The sequence below is a fragment of the Hordeum vulgare genome, chromosome 1H (assembly GCF_904849725.1).
Source record: "Hordeum vulgare subsp. vulgare chromosome 1H, MorexV3_pseudomolecules_assembly, whole genome shotgun sequence".
Lineage (NCBI taxonomy): Eukaryota > Viridiplantae > Streptophyta > Magnoliopsida > Poales > Poaceae > Hordeum > Hordeum vulgare.
This window is the reverse complement of record NC_058518.1, coordinates 185,644,642-185,664,724: the sequence shown is the minus strand read 5'-3', so window position 1 is coordinate 185,664,724 and position 20,083 is coordinate 185,644,642.

Sequence of the window (20,083 nt, the reverse complement as noted above, 5' to 3'; positions counted from 1 at the left end):
ATGCTCTAAGTAAGGGGTTTTTGTACTATTCTAGTGTGAGAGTTTTTAAACAAAGGTTTTTGGGAAATCTAATGCATTGAATTAAGACAAGTGATGTAGTCGCTTACAAGCTGCCTAAGGCAGAAATGCGGCTTACATCATACATGATCACACAACACTCATGGTTCACATGAACCAATACATGGACTCAACTATGCTTGGGGAAGATTCCTAATTGCCTAAGCCATACTCCTAAGCAGCGGACCGCTCGGTCTCATAGGCAGGCTCTGCAGGGTCTTCGTCTTCTTCCTCATTGGTACCTTCCTCCTTCCGAGGTGTGGGAGACGGAAGTGGGCCATCACGGCGTCTCTTAGTCGGTGAAGCGGTGAGGAGCTCAGTGTACTCTTTCGCGGTCAGACGACAACTGTGAATAGGAGTGGCCTGGAGCGATGGTATCCCTCCTCGGAAGGCAATGGCTGACTGCCCTCTCGGTGCTCCTTCCTTCTTGACCTTGCGGGTCTTCATCTTTTTCAGGCGAAGAAGGTCCTTGACTTAGTGTAGCTCTTGGCGAAGCGTCATCGACTCCTTGATCAAAAGGTGAGTCAAGGTGTCGACGGAGAGGCTGAAGTAGGTCTGAAACCTGAGTGGTGTCCCGTCCTCTGAACATGGGTTGAGTGTCCAACTCTCATCAATGTTGTCCTTAAAAAAAGGCAGGTGACGTGTAGCTGGATCATTAGCAATCTCGGGAAGGATGTCGCGGAGACACACGAGCGCCACTAGTGCGGCTTTCTCCACTGCCAACATGAGATTCTCCATCTGTGGTCCCTCAAAGAACCAACTAATTGGGGAGTCGTTAGCCTTCACTCTCACATCCACCTGATATTCCTTTGTGTCATCATTGAGCCAGTGCTCGTGGTAGAGGAAAATGGGCATGCAGCATACTTGACACTTCTCGAGGCTATCTCCCAAAAGTAGGGGAAAGCCCGTCTCCAGAAGCATCTCAGGTACGGTGCCCATCTACAAGGTTGTAAGAGAGGGTTAGAATATTTGGTGGGTGCAGAAAATCTCAAGTGTAAAGGTTGAGTGCACTACACGTCTCGTCTATCATCCATGCTACCTAAGGCTTCCTACAGTTGGGATGGCTCTGATACCAGCTCTGTGGGGACCCCGACTTATGACTCGAGATCGCTGAATGAACGTGCTTAGTGATCCCAAAGATCAATGCTCACTGAACACACAGATGCTGAATAATAAGAGTCTTACATCCAAGTACCGAATTAATATAGCATGTGACCAATAAGGTCAAGTTCACAAGGTAGGGCCTATAAGGCCAAATCACACTGATACAACTAGTAGCGGAAATCTCGGGGCTAAGCGGGTGCCCATGCCATCAACCTACATCGACAGGCATTCTGACTGGGAAGTGTCCTAGTTCGCAGGGCCGTCTCCGATGCGTACTCTTCTCCAAACTCTGGTCCTTCTATGCGTGGTCAAGAATATAACCAGTGGCAAGCCAGTGAGTACTTTGAATGTACTTGCAAACAGTCCATGATATGAATAATGCATTTGGTAGGATAGCAAGTAATATGCAGTATTGGTGGATAGCAGCTTAACTGTAAATAGACATGATAATGGATGGATGTGCAACACAAGCTAGATGGTGTTTAGAAGAACATGTTACAGATATCAAATATCCGTTGTGGGCTGAACACTCTCGGTTCACCCGATATGCCAAGTCACCAAACTTTGGTCATATCTACTATTTCTCAAATAACACCTTTAAACACGCACACACACACTCTTGGTTTATGCGGAAACGACCGGACGTAGTTTAAGCAGCACCACCCAGCTGTCCTTGATCATGGACATGACTATTCTAATAGTTTTACACTCTGTAGAGGTTGTATGCTGTACCCACAAGATCCAGGAAACTTCCGTGTCATTCACGACTCGCGGTATATAACATACCCGAGGTAAGTACCCGATCAATGCATTTCCCCTAACGATACTAGATGAAGAGGTCCACTCGAATGGTACCCAGCCAACATGATGTACGTCTTACGAGCACCGACTCTGGACAGTATCATACATGCGGAACACGTAAAAACGACATAGTCGCCCTACCTGGCACGACCCCGTCACAACGAGAGTGACCACACATCACTCCCACCACTAGTAAAGTGGTTCTTTGCTAGCACCGATCAAAGTAATCAACAATGCCCCGTCCCATAAAGGGGTAACGTGGTCGCACATCTAAGGTTAGGACGATCGACACATCATAAATCTATTCCCATTTCCGAAACCACTCACACCAAAATACCTGGTGTACCAATTCTCCAAAAGTGGCCACCTATCTCATCATCACCCTCGGGCATTAGTGGCACCCGACGGGGTTCATAAACCTTTGATATTTACCACCTTCATGCTCATGCTTCTACTAGGCTTAGCTCTACTTGTCAACATGGTATTAGCATGACCCTCATAGGTGGTAGGATCATGCTCAAAATGCAAGTGCTCTAGAGGAGCCATCGGTAACATCACATCGGTGATTTGCTGAATATATGTGATCATATGCAACGGAAAATAATTGCTCTACTAGCATGCAATATAACATATGCTCAAACATGGTCAAAGGGTGCTTGCCTTGATCAGCTAAGTATATGGGGTCTTCGGGGTCTTCAAATCCAACTCCTTCGTCAAACGTGGTTTCTATCATCATAATAAATAAAAAGCAATAAGTAGCTCACTCAAAAACAGATTGGAAACTCACCTTAAGAATGTTGCTTAATTCTGATAAATCCATATGGTTATATTAAAAATATTTGTCTCTCGTTTTTGTGAAAGGATTATTTTAACAGAAGCAAAACTATTCCAAATAGCCTTTTTAATTATTATAAAACAGAAAGGTTATCTCAAAAATTGTACAAAGGCTCTACTAAACACTACTCATTTTTAGAAGAATTATGGTGGAAGAATAATAAAAATATGTCGAATAATTATTTTTATAAAATGTGTCAAAACCAGATTAAACAGAAAAAGAAAAGGGGGCTGGGGCTCAGGCTGGCTCGGCCTGCGGCTTGGTCCGGCCAAGCTAGCCAACCAGCCAGCCCACACGCGGGCGCGGCCAGGTTCAAACGTGACGCGCGGGGCCGTGCGGTCAGTGGGAGAGAGGAGAGAGGGGGAGAGACAGGAGCCACCGACAGGTGAGAACCACCTGTCGAGTTCGTCTTCCACCTCGGGACAGAGAGGAGGGGAGGCACGCCGGCGACGCTACCGACGGCCTCGAGCCCAACCAAAGGCGAAAATGGAACTAGCTCACCATTTCCTACCTACTGGTGGTCGAGGGGTCGGCGGGGAGGCCCTGCTTCACCGGCGACGAGGTGGCTACGGCGGAGCAGTTTCGGGAGGCTGATGAACTAGGTGCTATGGGTGTAGATTTTCTCGGGGAGGTGATGGGGAAGCTCCCTGAGGTTGCTAGGATCCCGTAGGAGGTGAAAGGAACACCAGAGCTAGCCCGTAGCGTGAGAGCGACGGAGCCCTGAAGCGGTTGAGCCTCGGTCGATCTCGAGCACAGGAGCTCGCTGTGCTCTAATGGAGAGGCTAGGGGTGGAATTTAGGCACTAGAGAGGTGGGATGGACGTGTTGGAGCGAGGGGGAGGCCCTATTTATAGTCTCCCTATGGTGCACCGAGCCAGTAGCGCCGGTGGTTTCACCGCTGCTTGCGGGAGAGGCAGTGTGCCTTCGGGGTCGAAACCACGGTATGCGGACATGCTTTAGGACCCGCGTGACCCACTGAGAGGGAGAGAAAGCGAGGAGGAGCATGCACGCGTGGCCATGGTCTTCTGGTTGGATCTGGCGCACGTGGGCACGCGTCGCTCCAGTCGAGAGAGCGAGGGAGGAGGGGCCCTGGAGCTTCCGTGATACAGAGAGGTGGTCGGGGACTCGAAATGGCAACAAGGGGAGGCTAGAACTGGTCGGGGCTGACCGCCTAGCTTCCGGTGCGCCCAACAGCATGCCGAGAGTGTAGTTTTGGCATACCACGGCATGCTGGTGCGCTCTGGGGCGCTTTGGCCTTGTTGTAACATCCTGCGTTTAGCTTTTGTGACTAATTTACTTATTTAAAAAATTAGGACCAATTAAAGTTTTTGTGAATGCTTGTGATGCTTGAAGTGACTCTTGATTGATTGCTTGCTTGTATGCTTGTGTTTGATTCTCAATAATTCTTGTTACTCTCCAGACTCACCTCCTTAGCCCAAAACTCCTGCCTAATAATCATGCCATGTGTTTAGGACCAAAAACTATTTTTCCCAAATATTATTTTCACCAAAAAGCATTTCTTTGAATTAAGCTTTCAAAACCCGTGAGATGGCATTTGTACTACAAGTCCTTAAATTAGGGAATTTATTTTGCACCAATTATTTTATTTAAAACCCATTATCAAAATGACTTCCCAAAACCACAATATTATTATTTTAAAAGTTATTTTACAATTTTATTTAAATGCCTTCCTATGAGGCTAGAAATGGTCTCTTATGAATGGAAAGTTATGTTTTTTTGCTTTCAGAATATTTGAGAAAATTTAGAGAAACTCAGTGGATATATATATTCCCTATATATGAGTTTCAACACATGGTGATGTTAAAAATATTGGGCAAACCCCTCCAAAACCCTTACTGCCTATTTCAATCTTTTGGAATACTTCTCTTGTAAAATTTCAGCATGTCACCTATGATATGTTTGATGATCTTGCCATGTTTCATCTCAATCCAAGTTGATTTGACTCTCCTAATTATTCTGAAACCCTATGTGTCCAGATCCAAATTTGAGAAACTCTACATTGTCAAGTATCTCCAATTGTGCTCAAATTTGGTAGACATGTTCTGATACTCAAATAATGCATCCACACCAAGTGGTGCATCAAGGAGAATATAAGAACTTGTCCCAAGACCCTCAAAACCCTGTGTGTGGATTTCTCACCTTGGAAAACTTTACATTATAAAGTTTCTCCAATTGACCCCAAACTTTTTGGGCATGCTTTAATGCTCAAATAATGCCCCCACACCAAATATTGGATTTGTGGGAATTAATTTGAATAGCTTTGTAAGGAGAAGGCCAGTTCTCTCCATTTCATGGGTTTTCCATGTCTACATTGGAAATCTTCTCCACCAAATCCCAAATTTGGTGTCCAAGATTATTTTCATCTATTATTTGATGTTGTTAAGTTTCGTATCCATTGAAGTCCATTTGGTTGCTCTGACATTCATCAAACACCTTGTGTGCACTCACTTTATTGGCTACTTTGACCCCTTCCACATTTCCCCTTGACCTCAAATTTCTACCACAAGTCCCTCTAGTTACCTTTTACCTCCAGTAACGTCCCCATGGCCACTGGTCAATTATTGGAGAGAGGCCCCATGCAACTATTCCTCATTTGTACCCTAGAAACAACATCTTTACCCCTCTTGCCCCACCTCTACTTAAGCCAAAGCCCCACCTCTTTCCAGAGGGTCCCTAGAATCCCAAGGCACCACTTCAAACCAAGAGATGGCATACTCATATGGAGAAAATGAGCAGCACATCTGCAAGTTGATTTCTGGCAGAAATGTAACTTTGTACAGAAAGTACTAGCTACACACCTCTGCCTGATCTCAAACTTGGCATTTTTGTAGTCCTTCCATGTATAAGACTGGTAGACAAGGTTTCACCTCATTTCCTCTTCTGGGAAAACCACCTTTGCCAGCCCCAAGTTTCCTGCTGGAATCTTAACGACACCCAAAACCAATTCAAACCAGCCCCAGATGCAACCAAACTCCAGAGTTACCTTCCTGCATGTGTGCCCTACGTGTTGGACACCTTTGACTGGTCATAAGGGCACTTTGGGCACGCATGGCCATGGTTACCACGCTGGCAGCATGTGTTATTGTGCTCTGCACCGTTTCTTTGTCCTACAGCTCATGTCTCATAGTTGCAGTGTGCCCCAGTGCGCCAGAGCATCCCCTCCACCACCTTTGACCCCATCCACGTCGCCAAGAAGGCTCCAAGCTGCTCAGGCCGTGTGTGCCGGCCGTGCCAGTGGGCATCTCGGCTATACCTCGCCCCAAGCCCTCTTTTGCTCTCCCTGAGTCCCTCATTGCTCCTAGCCACCTTAGGAGCCTCCCCTTCGAGCTCCCTAGCTCGCCTCCTCCTCCCATGGCCGCGAGACCACCGGTTCGGCTCGCGCAAATTCGAGCTCCCCGAGCTCCTCCTCTCCCTCTGGTTGGCGTGGAGCATCCCCCTCTTCCTCCTTTCTGCCATGTCGCCACCGTTTTCCCTCTAGGGCACCGTGTGCACGGAGCCACGACGGCCAACGGCTCTCCCTGCGGCCAGCCCAAGCCATCGCCACTATAGCCCCTTCCCGCGAGAACTGAGGGCCCAGTTGGATGCGGCGTGGCTCCCCGATCCCGCCGGTGCGCTTTCCTCGGACGGGGGTGGCCGGAGGCACCACGGCCATCGCTGGTTGCGTCGCTGCCTCGACCCTATCATGCCCGTCACGAGGAAGAAGAAGAAGCAGGGAGAGAGGAGAGAGAGAGCCGGCGGGACCCGCCGTCAGCGAGAGAAGCCTCGGGCCCGCGCGGAAAAGTGGAAGTGCCCCCACGGGAGCTGCGTTTCCCCCCACCGAAGGCGCATTCGGGTGAGTGCACCATCGACATGGCCGCTTCGCTGGCCAACTAGAGCAGCTGCGCCAGCCCACCCTCTATCTAGTGCCCGAGCGCAATATAAGCCCCTCTAGTAGCCTCATATTGCCTTTTTCTTTTTCTTTATAACTTCATAAATCTCTCAAAAATCCATCTGAGCTCCAAATCTAACAATTCAAAATTCTGCAGGTTTCTAAAATCATGGCCTATCCAGATATGTGCATTGCACATTTTTCCAAGAATATTTGATGTAGTGCTATTATTCAAATTCAAATCTGGATATATTTAGCCCCCCCCCCTTTCGAAAATCCTACAGGATTCAAATCAACTAAAAATGGAGTGATTCCAATTTCCAGAGCCCTCTAATATTCTATCCTATTTTTAAGCCTTGTTCAACATTTTTATCTCGCATATTTGTGCTGCCATAAATAAATAGCTCCCTTTTGCTATTTATCCCAGATTAGAAAATCCATAAAATATTCATACCAACTCCAACTCTAGTGAAACAACTTCCTAATTTTTTCTAAAATTATGATCTATTAAATGAGTGCCTCCACTCATTTTTATCATGATATTTTCTCTAGGCTTTTTCAAGGACCACCTATTCCCCCATTCATCCATTCAAAAATCCCTGATGGTCCAACTCTCCTCTAGCAAGCTTCACGTATTTTTCTTATGACCACAAAGGTCCAAGAAAAATATAACTTCCATTTTTATAGCACTTTTGTTTCTGCTTGCTGTGTGGCTTATTGTGTTTGTTTTTGACGATAGTTGATGGAGTAGGCGGAGTACTCGGAGTGTACCGGAAGACCCCAAGGACTTATTGTTGGGTAACGTAGCATAAGTTCAAACAATTTCCTACGCATATTCAGATCTTCCTATGGAGAGACCAGCAACGAGAGAGGGGTGAGTGCATATTCATACCTTTGAAGATCGCTAAGCGGAAGCGTTAATAGAACGCGGTTGATGGAGTCGTACTCGCGGCGATTCAGATCGCGATGTGATTCGGATCTAGTGCTGAACTACGACACCTCTGCGTTCAACACACGTGCAGCCCGGTGACATCTCCTGCACCTTGCTCCAGCAAGGAGGAGGGAGAGGTTGGGGAAGAACTCCAGCAGCACGATGGCGTGGTGTCGATGGAGAGACGAGGTCTCTCGGCAGGGCTTCGCCAAGTACCGGCAGAGAGGAGGAGGAAGAAGGGTTGGGCTGCGCCGAGAGAGAGAGAGAAAACCGTGTGCAAAACAGCCCCGAAACCACAACTATATATAGGGGGAGAGGGAGGGGCGCAGCCCTTAGGGTTCCCACCCCAAGGGGTACGGCAGCCCCATCTGCGCCAGGAGGTGGCAGCCAGGAGGGGAGGAGGGGTGTGGCGCACCCCTGGCGGGCCTTAGGCCCACCTGGCTTAGGGTTTGCCCCCCTTCCCTCTCCCCTACGCCTTGGGCTGAGTGGGGGGCGCACCAGCCCACCTAGGAGCTGGTTCCCTCCCCCCACTTGGCCCATCTAGCCTCCCGGGGTCGTTGCCCCCTTCGGTGGACCCCCGGGGCCACCTGCGGTGGTCCCCGTGGTCCCGGTACGTTACCGGTAATGCCCGAAACACTTCCGGTGTCCAAAACACTTCCGGTGTCCGAAACCATCCGTCCTTTATATCAATCTTTACCTCCGGACCATTCCGGAGCTCCTCGTGACGTCCGGGATCTCATCCGGGACTCCGAACAACTTTTGATAACCTCGTATAACAATTCCCTATAACCCTAGCGTAATCGAACCTTAAGTGTGTAGACCCTACGGGTTCGGGATTCACGCAGACATGACCGAGACACCTCTCCGGTCAAAACCTATCAGCGGGGTCTGGATACCCATGGTGGCTCCTACTTGCTCCACTATGATCTCATCAGATGAACCACGATGTCAAGGATTCAATCAATTCCGTATACAGTTCCCTTTGTATGTCGGTATAGAACTTGCCCGAGATTCGATCGTCGGTATACCTATACCTTGTTCAATCTCGTTACCGGTAAGTTTCTTTACTCGTTTCGTAGCACGCCATCATGTGACTAACTCCTTATTCACATTGAGCTCATGATGATGTTCTATCGAGTGGGCCCAGAGATACCTCTCCGTCACACGGAGTGACAAATCCCGATCTCGATTCGTACCAACCCAACAGACACTTTCGGAGGTACCCGTAGTGCACCTTTATAGTCACCCAGTTACATTGTGACGTTTGATACACCCAAAGCACTCCTACGGTATCCGGGAGTTGCACAATCTCACGGTCGAAGGAAAAGACACTTGACATTAGAAAAGCTTTAGCGTACGAACAATACGATCTAGTGCTATGCTTAGGATTGGGTCTTGTCCATCACATCATTCTCCCAATGATGTGATCCCATTATCAATGACATCTAATGCCCATGACCAGGAAACCATGATCATCTATTGACTAACGAACTAGCCAACTAGAGCCTTGCTAGGGACACGTTATGATCTATTTATTCACACATGTATTACTGTTTCCTGTTAATACAATTATAGCATGAACAATAGACGATTATCATGAAGGAAATATGATAATAACCATTTTATTATTGCCTCTAGGGCATATTTCCAACAGTATCCCACTTGCACTAGAGTCAATAATCTAGTTACATTGTGATGTATCGAACACCCATAGCATTATGGTGTTGATCATGTTTTGCTCGTGGAAGAGGTTTAGTCAGCGGGTCTGCAATATTCAGATTCGTGTGTACTTTACAAATATATATTACTCCACTCTGGAGATGGTCCTGGATGGAGTTGTAGCGGCGTTTGATGTGCTTCGTCTTCCGGTGAAACCTGGGCTCCTTGGCTATGGCAATGGCCCCAGTGTTATCACAGAAGAGTGTCATTGGACCCGACGCGCTTGGAACCACTCCAAGGTCGGTGATGAGCTCCTTCATCAAAATTCCTTCATGAGCGGTTCTAAAGCAGCTATGTACTCCGCTTCACATGTAGATGCTACCACGACTTCTTGCTTGCTGCTGCACCAGCTCACTGCCCCACCACTCAAAACATATACATATCCGGTCTGTGACTTAGAGTCGTCCGGATTTGTGTCGAAGCTGGCGTCGGCGTAACCCTTTACGACGAGCTCTTCGTCACCTCCATAAACGAGAAACATTTCCTTAGTCCTTTTCAGGTACTTAAGGATATTCTTGATCGTTGTCCAGTGTTCCATACCGGGATCACTTTGGTAGCTCCCTACCAAACTTATGGCAAGGTTTATATCAGGTCTCGTACATAGCATGGCATACATTAGAGATCCTACGGCTGAAGCGTAGGGGACAAAACTCATCTTCTCTCTATCTGCTGCCGTGGTCGGCGACTGAGTCTTACTCAATCACATACCTTGCAAAACTGGCAAGAACCCTTTCTTTGAGTTTTCCATATTGAACTTCTTCAATATCTTGTCAAGGTACGTACTTTGCGAAAGACCTATGAGGCGTCTCGATCTATCTCTATAGATCTTGATGCCTAATATGTATGCAGCTTCTCCAAGGTCCTTCATTGAAAAACTCTTGTTCAAATAGGCCTTTATGCTCTCCAACATTTATGTATTGTTCCCCATCAGTAATATGTCATCCACATATACTATGAGGAAAGCTACAGAGCTCCCACTCACTTTCTTGTACAGACAGGCTTCTCCGTAAACCTGTATGAACCCAAACGCTTTAATCACTTCATTAAAGCGAATGTTCCAACTCCGAGATGCTTGCACCAGCCCATAGATGGAGCGCTGGAGCTTACACACTTTGTTAGCACCCTTAGGGTTGACAAAACCTTCTGGTTGCATCATATACAACTCTTCCTTAAGTTTCCCATTAAGGAACGCTGTTTTGACGTCCATTTGCAAAATTTCATAATCATAAAAGGCGGCAATCGCTAACATGATTTGGACTGATTTCAGCTTCGCTACGGGAGAGAAAGTCTCTTCGTAGTCAACTCCTTGAATTTGTCTAAAACCCTTTGCGACAAGTCGAGCTTTATAAACTGTTACATTGCCGTCTGCATCAGTCTTCTTCTTGAAGATCCATTTATTTTCTATGGCTCGCCGATCATCGGGCAAGTCCACCAAAGTCCATACTTTGTTCTCATACATGGATCCTATCTCGGATTTCATAGCTTCAAGCCATTTGTTGGAATCTGGGCCCGCCATCGCTTCTTCATAGTTCGAAGGTTCACCGTTGTCTAACAACATGATTTCCATCACAGGGTTGCCGAACCACTCTGGTGCGGAGCGTGCCCTCGTGGACCTTCGCGGTTCAGTAGTAACTTGATTCGAAGCTTCATGATCATTATCATTAACTTCCTCTTCAGTTGGTGTAGGCGCCACGGGAACAACTTCCCGCGCTGCGCTACTATCCTGTTCGAGAGGGGGTGTAATTACCTCATCAAGTTCTACCTTCCTCCCACTTACTTCTTTCGAGAGAAACTCTTTCTCTAGAAAGGATCCGTTCTTGGCAACAAAGGTTTTACCTTCGGATCTAAGATAGAAGGTATACCCAATAGTTTCCTTAGGGTATCCTATGAATACGCATTTCTCCGCTTTGGGTTCCAGCTTTTTTGGTTGAAGTTTCTTCACATAAGCATCGCAGCCCCAAACTTTAAGAAACGACAACTTAGGTTTCTTCTCAAACCATAGTTCATACGGTGTCGTCTCAACGGATTTAGACGGTGCCCTATTTAAACTGAATGTTGCAGTTTCTAATGCGTATCCCCAAAATGATAGCGGTAAGTCGGTAAGAGACACCATAGATCGTACCATATCTAATAAAGTGCGATTACGACGTTCAGACACTCCGTTGCGTTGCGGTGTGCCAGGCGGTGTCAGCTGTGAAACGATTCCACACTTCCTTAGGTGTGTGCCAAACTCGTGACTCAAATATTCTCCTCCACGATCAGATCGTAGAAACTTAATTTTTCTGTCACGTTGATTCTCGACCTCACTCTGAAATTCCTTGAACTTTTCAAATGTCTCAGATTTGTGCTTCATCAAGTAGATATACCCATACCTACTCAAATCATCGGTGAGAGTGAGAACATAACGATTGCCACCGCGAGCTTCAACGTTCATTGGACCACACACATCAGTATGTATTATTTCCAATAAGTCGGTTGCTCTCTCCATTATTCCTGAGAATGGAGTCTTAGTCATCTTGCCCATGAGGCACGGTTCGCATGTCTCAAATGATTCAAAATCAAGAGACTCTAATAGTCCATCAGTATGGAGCTTCTTCATGCGCTTAACGCCGATATGACCAAGGCGGCAGTGCCACAAGTATGTGGGACTATCATTATCAACTTTACATCTTTTGGTACTCACACTATGAATATGTGTAACATCACGATCGAGATTCATCAAGAATAAACCATTCACCAGTGTAGCATGACCATAAAACATATCACTCATATAAATAGAACAACCATTATTCTCTGACTTAAATGAGTAGCCGTCTCGCATTAAGCAAGACCCTGATACAATGTTCATGCTTAAAGCTGGTACTAAATAACAATTATTAAGGTTTAAAACTAATCCCGGTGGTAGATGTAGAGGTAACGTGCCAACGGCGATCACATCGACCTTGGAGCCATTCCCGACGCGCATCGTCACCTCGTCCTTTGCGAGTCTCCGCTTATTCCGCAGTTCCTGCTTTGAGTTGCAAATGTGAGCAACAGCACCGGTATCAAATACCCAGGAGCTACTACGAGCGCTGGTAAGGTACACATCAATAACATGTATATCACATATACCTTTAACGTTGCCGGCCTTCTTGTCCGCTAAGTATTTGGGGCAGTTCCGCTTCTAGTGACCTTTTGCCTTGCAATAGAAGCACTCAGTCTCAGGCTTGGGTCCATTCTTTTTCTTCTTCCCGGTATCTGGCTTACCGAGCGCGACAACGGCTTTGTCGTCTTTCTTGAAGTTTTTCTTACCCTTGCCCTTCTTGCAACTAGTGGTCTTGTTGACCATCAACACTTGATGCTCTTTCTTGATTTCTACTTCTGCAGACTTGAGCATCGAGTACAACTCGGGAATGGTCTTCTCCATCCCTTGCATGTTGTAGTTAAGCACAAAGCCTTTGTAGCTTGGTGGGAGAGACTGGAGGATTCTGTCAATGATAGCATCATCCAGAAGTTCGACTCCAAGTGAAGTCAGACGACCGTGTAACCCAGACATTTTGAGTATGTGCTCGCTGACAGAATTGTTCTCCTCCATCTTACAGCTAAAGAACTTGTCGGAGACTTCATATCTCTCGACACAGGCATGAGCTTGAAAAACTAGCTTCAGCTCTTGGAACATCTCATATGCACCGTGTTCCTCAAAACGCCTTTGGAGCCCCGTTTCTAAACTGTATAACATGCCACACCTAACCAGAGAGTAGTCATCACTCCGCGTTTGCCAGACGTTCAGAATGTCCTGGGCTGCTGCGGGAGCGGGAGGGTCACCTAGAAGCGCATCAAGGACATAATCCTTTTTAGCTGCTTCAAGGATGAGCTTCAAGTTGCGAACCCAGTCCGCATAGTTGCTACCATCATCTTTCAGCTTGTTTTTCTCTAGGAATGCGTTGAAATTGAGGTTGACGTTGGCCATCTACAATATTTATAAAGACAACTTTTAGACTAAGTTCATGAAAATTAAGTTCATTTAATCAAATTAAGTATGAACTCCACTTAAATCGACATCCCTCTAGTCATCTAAGTGATACATGATCCATGTTGACTAACCCGTGTCCGATCATCACGTGAGACGGACTAGTCACCATGGTGAGCAACTTCATGCTGATCGTATTCAACCATACGACTCATGTTCGACCTTTCGGTCTCTTGTGTTCGAGGTCATGTCTGTACATGCTAAGCTCGTCGAGTCAACCTAGGTGTTTCGCGTGTGTAAATCTAGCTTACACCCGTTGTATGCGAACGTTAGAATCTATCACACGCGATCATCACGTGGTGCTTCGAGACAACGATCCTTCGCAACGGTGCAAACTTAGGGGAATACGTTCTCGAAATTTTAAGAGGGATCATCTTATTATGCTACCGTCGTTCTAAGCAATAAGATGAAAAACATGATAAACATCACAATGCAATCATATGGTGACATGATATGGCCATTATCATCTTTGCTCTTTCGATCTCCATCTTTAGGCATCGCATGATCATCATTGTCACCGGCGTGACACCATGATCTCCATCATCATGATCTCCATCATCGTGTCTCCGTGAAGTCATCACGCCAACTACCACTATCACTACTACTATAGCTAACCGTTAGCAATGAAGTAAAAGTAGTAAGCACATGGCATTGCATCTCATACAATAAATTAAGACAACTCCTATGGCTCCTGCCGGTTGTCATACTCATTGACATGCAAGTCATGAAACCTATTACAATAACATGTTCATCTCATACATCATACATGCAACATCACAACTTTGGCCATATCACATCACATGTCAAGCCCTGCAAAAACAAGTTAGACCTCCTCTAATAGTTGTTGCAAGTTTTACGTGGCTGATTTGGGTTTCTAGCAAGAAGGCCTTCTTACCTACGTGACAACCACAATGATGATATGACAAAGCTATTTACCCTTCATAAGGACCCTTTTCATCAAATCCAATCCGACTAGAGTAGGAGAGACAGACACCCGCTAGCCACCTTTATGCACGGTGTGCATGTCTGTCGGTGGAACTAGTCTCACGTAAGCGTACGTGTAAAGTCAGTCCGGGCCACTTCATCCCACAACACCACTGGAAAAGAATAAGACTAGTAGCGGCAAGCAATTGACAAATCATCGCCCACAACCTTTTGTGTTCTACTCGTGCATAGAATCACGCATAGAAAACCTGGCTCTGAGACCACTGTTGGGTAACGTAGCATAAATTCAAAAAAAAATCCTACGCATATTCAGATCTTCCTATGGAGAGACCAGCAACGAGAGAGGGGTGAGTGCATCTTCATACCTTTGAAGATCGCTAAGCGGATGCGTTACTAGAACACGGTTGATGGAGTCATACTCGCGGCGATTCAGATCGCGGTGTGATTACGATCTAGTGCCGAACTACGGCACCTCCGCGTTCAACACACGTGCAGCCCGGTGACGTCTCCTGCACCTTGATACAGCAAGGAGGAGGGAGGGGTTAGGGAAGTACTCCAGCAGCACGAGGCGTGGTTTCGATGGAGAGACGAGGTCTCCCGGCACGGCTTCGCCAAGCACCGGCAAAGAGGAGGAGGAAGAAGGGCAGGGCTGCGCCGAGAGAGAGAGAGAACCGTGTGCAAAACAGCCCCGAAACCTCAACTATATATAGGGGGAGAGGGAGGGGGTGCATCCCTTAGGGTTCCCACCCCAAAGGGGTGCGGCAGCCCCATCTGCGCCAGGAGGTGGCGGCCACAGGGGGAGGAGGGTTGTGGCGCACCCCTGGTGGGCCTTAGGCCCACCTGGCTTAGGGTTGCCCCCCCCCTTCCCTCTCCCCTGCGCCTTGGGCTGAGTGGGGGGCGCACCAGCCCACCTAGGGGCTGGTTCCCTCCCCCCACTTGGCCCATATAGCCTCCCGGGGTCGTTGCCCCCCTTCGGTGGACCCCCAGGGCCACCTTCGGTGGTCCCGGTGGTCCCGGTACGTTACCGGTGATGCCCGAAACACTCCCGGTGTCCGAAACCATCCGTCCTATATATCAATCTTGATCTCCGGACCATTCCGGAGCTCCTCGTGACGTCTGGGATCTCATCCGGGACTCCGAACAACTTTCGATAACCTCGTATAACAATTCCCTATAACCCTAGCGTCATCGAACCTTAAGTGTGTAGACCCTACGGGTTCGGGAGACAGGCAGACATGACCGAGACACCTTTCAAGTCAATAACCATCAGCGCGGTCTGGATACCCATGGTTGGTCCCACTTGCTCCATGATGATCTCATCGGATGAACCACGATGTCAAGGATTCAATCAATCACGTATACAATTCCCTTTGTCTGTCGGTATAGAACTTGCCCGAGATTCGATCGTTGGTATACCTATACCTTGTTCAATCTAGTTACCGGTAAGTCTCTTTACTCGTTCCGTAGAACGTCATCATGTGACTAACTCCTTAGTCACATTGAGCTCATGATGATGTTCTACCGAGTGAGCCCAGAGATACCTCTCCGTCACACGGAGTGACAAATCCCGATCTCGATTCGTACCAACCCAACAGACACTTTCGGAGGTACCCGTAGTGCACCTTTATAGTCACCCAGTTACGTTGTGATGTTTGATACACCCAAAGCACTCCTGCGGTATCCGGGAGTTGCACAATCTCACGGTCGAAGGAAAAGACACTTGACATTAGAAAAGCTTTAGCATACGAACAATACGATCTAGTGTTATGCTTAGGATTGGGTCTTGTCCATCACATCATTCTCCCAATGATGTGATCCTGTTATCAATGACATCTAATGCCCATGACCAGGAAACCATGATCATCTATTGACTAACGATCTAGCCAACTAGAGGCTTGCTAGGGACACATTGTGATCTATTTATTCACACATTTATTACTGTTTCTTGTTAATACAATTATAGCATGAACAATAGATGATTATCATGAAGGAAATATGATAATAACCATTTTATTATTGCCTCTAGGGCATATTTCCAACACATATGTGAGTAAAGGCAAGCATCCCTTTGACCATGTCTGAGCATATGTTATATTGCATGCTAGTTAAGCAAATATTTCTGTTGCATGTGATCATAAGTATCGGTAAATCATTAAAGTGGTGTTACCGATGGCTCCTCCGGAGCACTTGCATTTTGAGCATGATCGTACCAACTATGAGGGTCACACTAATATCATGTTGACAAGTAGAGCTAAGCATAGTACAAGCATGAGCATGATGTTGGTATAAAACAAAGGTTTAAGAAAACCCCGTCGGTTGCCACTAATGCCCGAGGGTGATGATGAGTTAGGTGGACACTTTTGGGCAAGTGGTGCACCGGGTGTTTTGGTGTGAGTGGTTTCGGAAATGGGATTAGATTTATCATGTGTCAACCGTCCCAACCTTACATGTACGACCAAGTTACCTCCTTATGGGACGGGGCTTTGTTGATTACTCTGGTCGGTGCTAGCAAAGAGCCACATTACTAGTGGTGGGAGTGATGTGTGGTCACTCTCGTGATGGGGTCGTGCCACGTAGGACGACTATGCCGTTTTTACGTGTTCAAGGCACACCATTGGTCCCTGCATGGTTGATACTATCCAGAGTCGGTGCTCGTAAGACGTACAACATGTGGGCTGGGTACCAATCGAGTGAACATCTTTGTCTAGTATCGTCAGGGGAAAGGCATTGATCGGGTACTTACCTCGGGTATGTTATATACCGCGAGTCGTGGATGACACAGAAGTTTCCCGGATCTCGTGGGTCCAGCGTACTACCTTTGTAGAGTGTAAAACTATTTGAATAGTCGTGTCCACGGTCAACGACAGTTGGGTGGTGCTGCTTAAACTACGTCCAGTCATTTTCGCATAAACCAAGTGTGTGTGTGTGTGTGTGTGTGTGGTAAATGGTGTTAATATGAAAGAGTTGATATGACCAAGTTTGGCGAATTGGCATATAGGGTGAACCGGGAGTGTTCAGCCCTTGATAGTTATGTTGATATTTGTAACCTGTTCTTCAAATCAACATTTAGCTTATGTTGCATCAATGATCATGTTTATTTACGACCAAGATGTTATCCATCGGAGATGCATATTACCAGTTATCCTTTCAATTGCGTTGTTCATATCATGGGCTGTTTGCGACTACATTCAAAAGTACACATTGGGTTGCCATTGGTTATTTCATTGACCAGGTATGAGAGAACTGGATATGGTGAAAAGTAACTTGGTGACGTTCTTGCGGGCTAGGACGCTTCCCAGTGAGAATGCCTGTAGGTTAAGGCTGATGGCATGGGTCATGCTTTTGACCAATATTTCCGCTATTGGTCCAGTTTGGTGTGCTGGCCTTCAAGGCCCTATATATGTACAGGCTTGACTGCAACAGTCATTTATTGTATGAAATGGTATGTATGGATGTAAGACTCTTGTTATTCAGTTTCTGTGTGTTCGGTGAGCATTGACCTCTGGGATCACTGAGCATGTTCATTAGGCAATCTCGGCCTGTAAGTCAGGGTCCCCATAGAGCTGGTATCAGAGCCATCCTGACTGTAGGAAGCCCTTAGTTAGCACAGATGTTAGTTAGGATAAAACTGCTCTCCAGACCAAGTACTTGCAAAACTTATATATTTTCTCGCCTCTCCTAAATCTGCAATGAAAATGAAGGTTATACTTTAGCCTTCCACCCTTATTCTCTAACAGCCCTCGCCTATTTTTTTCAAAACATGCAAATGGTCGCTAGCACCCTTATGCTCTCTGACCAGGGGATTACTTGAAATCCTCATGGGCAACTTGGAAGGAAGCAACCTTTCCAAAAAATTACCCCTGTGCTGAAGGACAAAGATGACAACTCTACGACCAGACGACACCAACAGAAGTACCTCCAAGAGGAACAAGAACATCGAGGCTCAGAAGATGGCGACACCCTCGACACTGTTCCAGAGTGATGCCACTTTCACCTACGATAATCATGACATAATGTGTGCAAGACCATGACCTGCATCGCTAATTGAGCGAGCCTGTCAACATTAAGGTTGTGTCGACCACCACCGGTGGATGAGAACCTCGCCATTTGGTCCGCCTCACCTTAGTGAGCAGGAAAACGGTTCTCTTCATCCCCCGCTCTAGGTCGATATCGCGATCAGTATGATTGACGGGTCGGAACTCTATCATGCCTTGCAAATGTCATTGCATGAAGTTTTCCACTTGGAACTCTCGAATCCTCAGAAGACAGGAAGACAATGATAAGATTAAGAAGACAACAGAAGACCCTGTCAATGATAGCCATGAAGAACCAACTTCGTCAGCAAGCCCCAGACGCGAAGACATCAAGAGCTCTTTCCAACTCAACCGAGTCACTTCGGCGAGCAACAACAAGAGGCGTGACAACACCATGAGAAGGTCCAGAAGACTTAGCAGACTCCTACCCGGAGCACGAAGCAAGCACGACTGCCGAGTCCGAGGACCACTAGAGTAGGATGAGTCGTAAATCCCCTGTGCGAAGTCGAGTTCCTGAAATGGTTCGGATGGAACCACATTGTGTGTTGTTTGTTTTTGTTGTTTGTGCCTTGATATAGGTCGCGCTTTTGCTCTAGGCAACTAGCACGCAATTCTATCTCCTGTCTTATCTTGATGTTCGAAATGATTTTTAACACTCGTTTGACTTGACTTTCCAACACTTGTTTGATTGCACTCGCACTGTAGCACCCCTTAGGAACTCCCCTCTGTGCTCTCTCTCTCTCTCACCCCTCTCGACAACTGAAGACCAGCAAGACAAGATGCACCAAGGATCCACTTCGACGGACGGCTGACACAGAAGACACTGACTATACCGTGCTTAACCACACACAACCCGTAGGAGTTATGCTTTTCCCTCAAGATCGGAAACCCTCTAGACCAGACTAACCTCCCCAAGACTTTCGGCTCTATTTTCTGGTCACGTGACTAATACACGGATTTGCCAGAACACCCATCGAGCCCTGATAAAACCCCGCTTAGGACTAGGTTCTTTAAGGAACAGGTGATCACGGTGAATGAGTATACTTCATTCTTAAGCTAGCACCATAATCTTGATGCCATAAGAAGGACTGTTCTCGGATCTAATAGTAATAGGCTAAGGTTGTTGTGATGATAATAGTTGTCTGGAGGATATAGCTAGACTATCTTGGTGGATCGTAATGCCCTTATAAAGGTAGGTGAATTTGGTTGAACAAGTTGATATAGTAGCATAACCTACATGTTCCTGGAGTATGTTTGGATTCAGTAGGACGATTATGATCGCGAGCAATAATTCTTGGTGGTATAATTGACCTTATCAAGTAGTTGGCATGATTTGATGCTTTTACCATAATGACTTGGAGTATTGAGTAATAGTTCTTATTGGACTTGAGTTTTAGATTTAAGTAGGTAGTCTTAATAGAGTATCGATGATGACAGAGACCACATTGTTCGGAGTAAATTGGATTTAGCTCGATGATCTCAATCATGATGCCATGTTTCTCGGTGGATAATGAGTAGAAATAATTGGAGTTGTAGAAATAACTTACGGACCTGGATAAGCGTGGCCTTGGAGATTAGTTGGCCATGATATTGGAAGCCGGTGGATACACTGTGATGTAGTCCTTGCGGTAATATGTGAATTATGACGACTCTAAATGATCCTGTAGAGCCCCAACAATATCGGAGTTGTAGGACTGATGGGACCAGTGATGATCGACCTGATTGATATACTACTTGATTGGATTCGTAGGAAGTAAGCG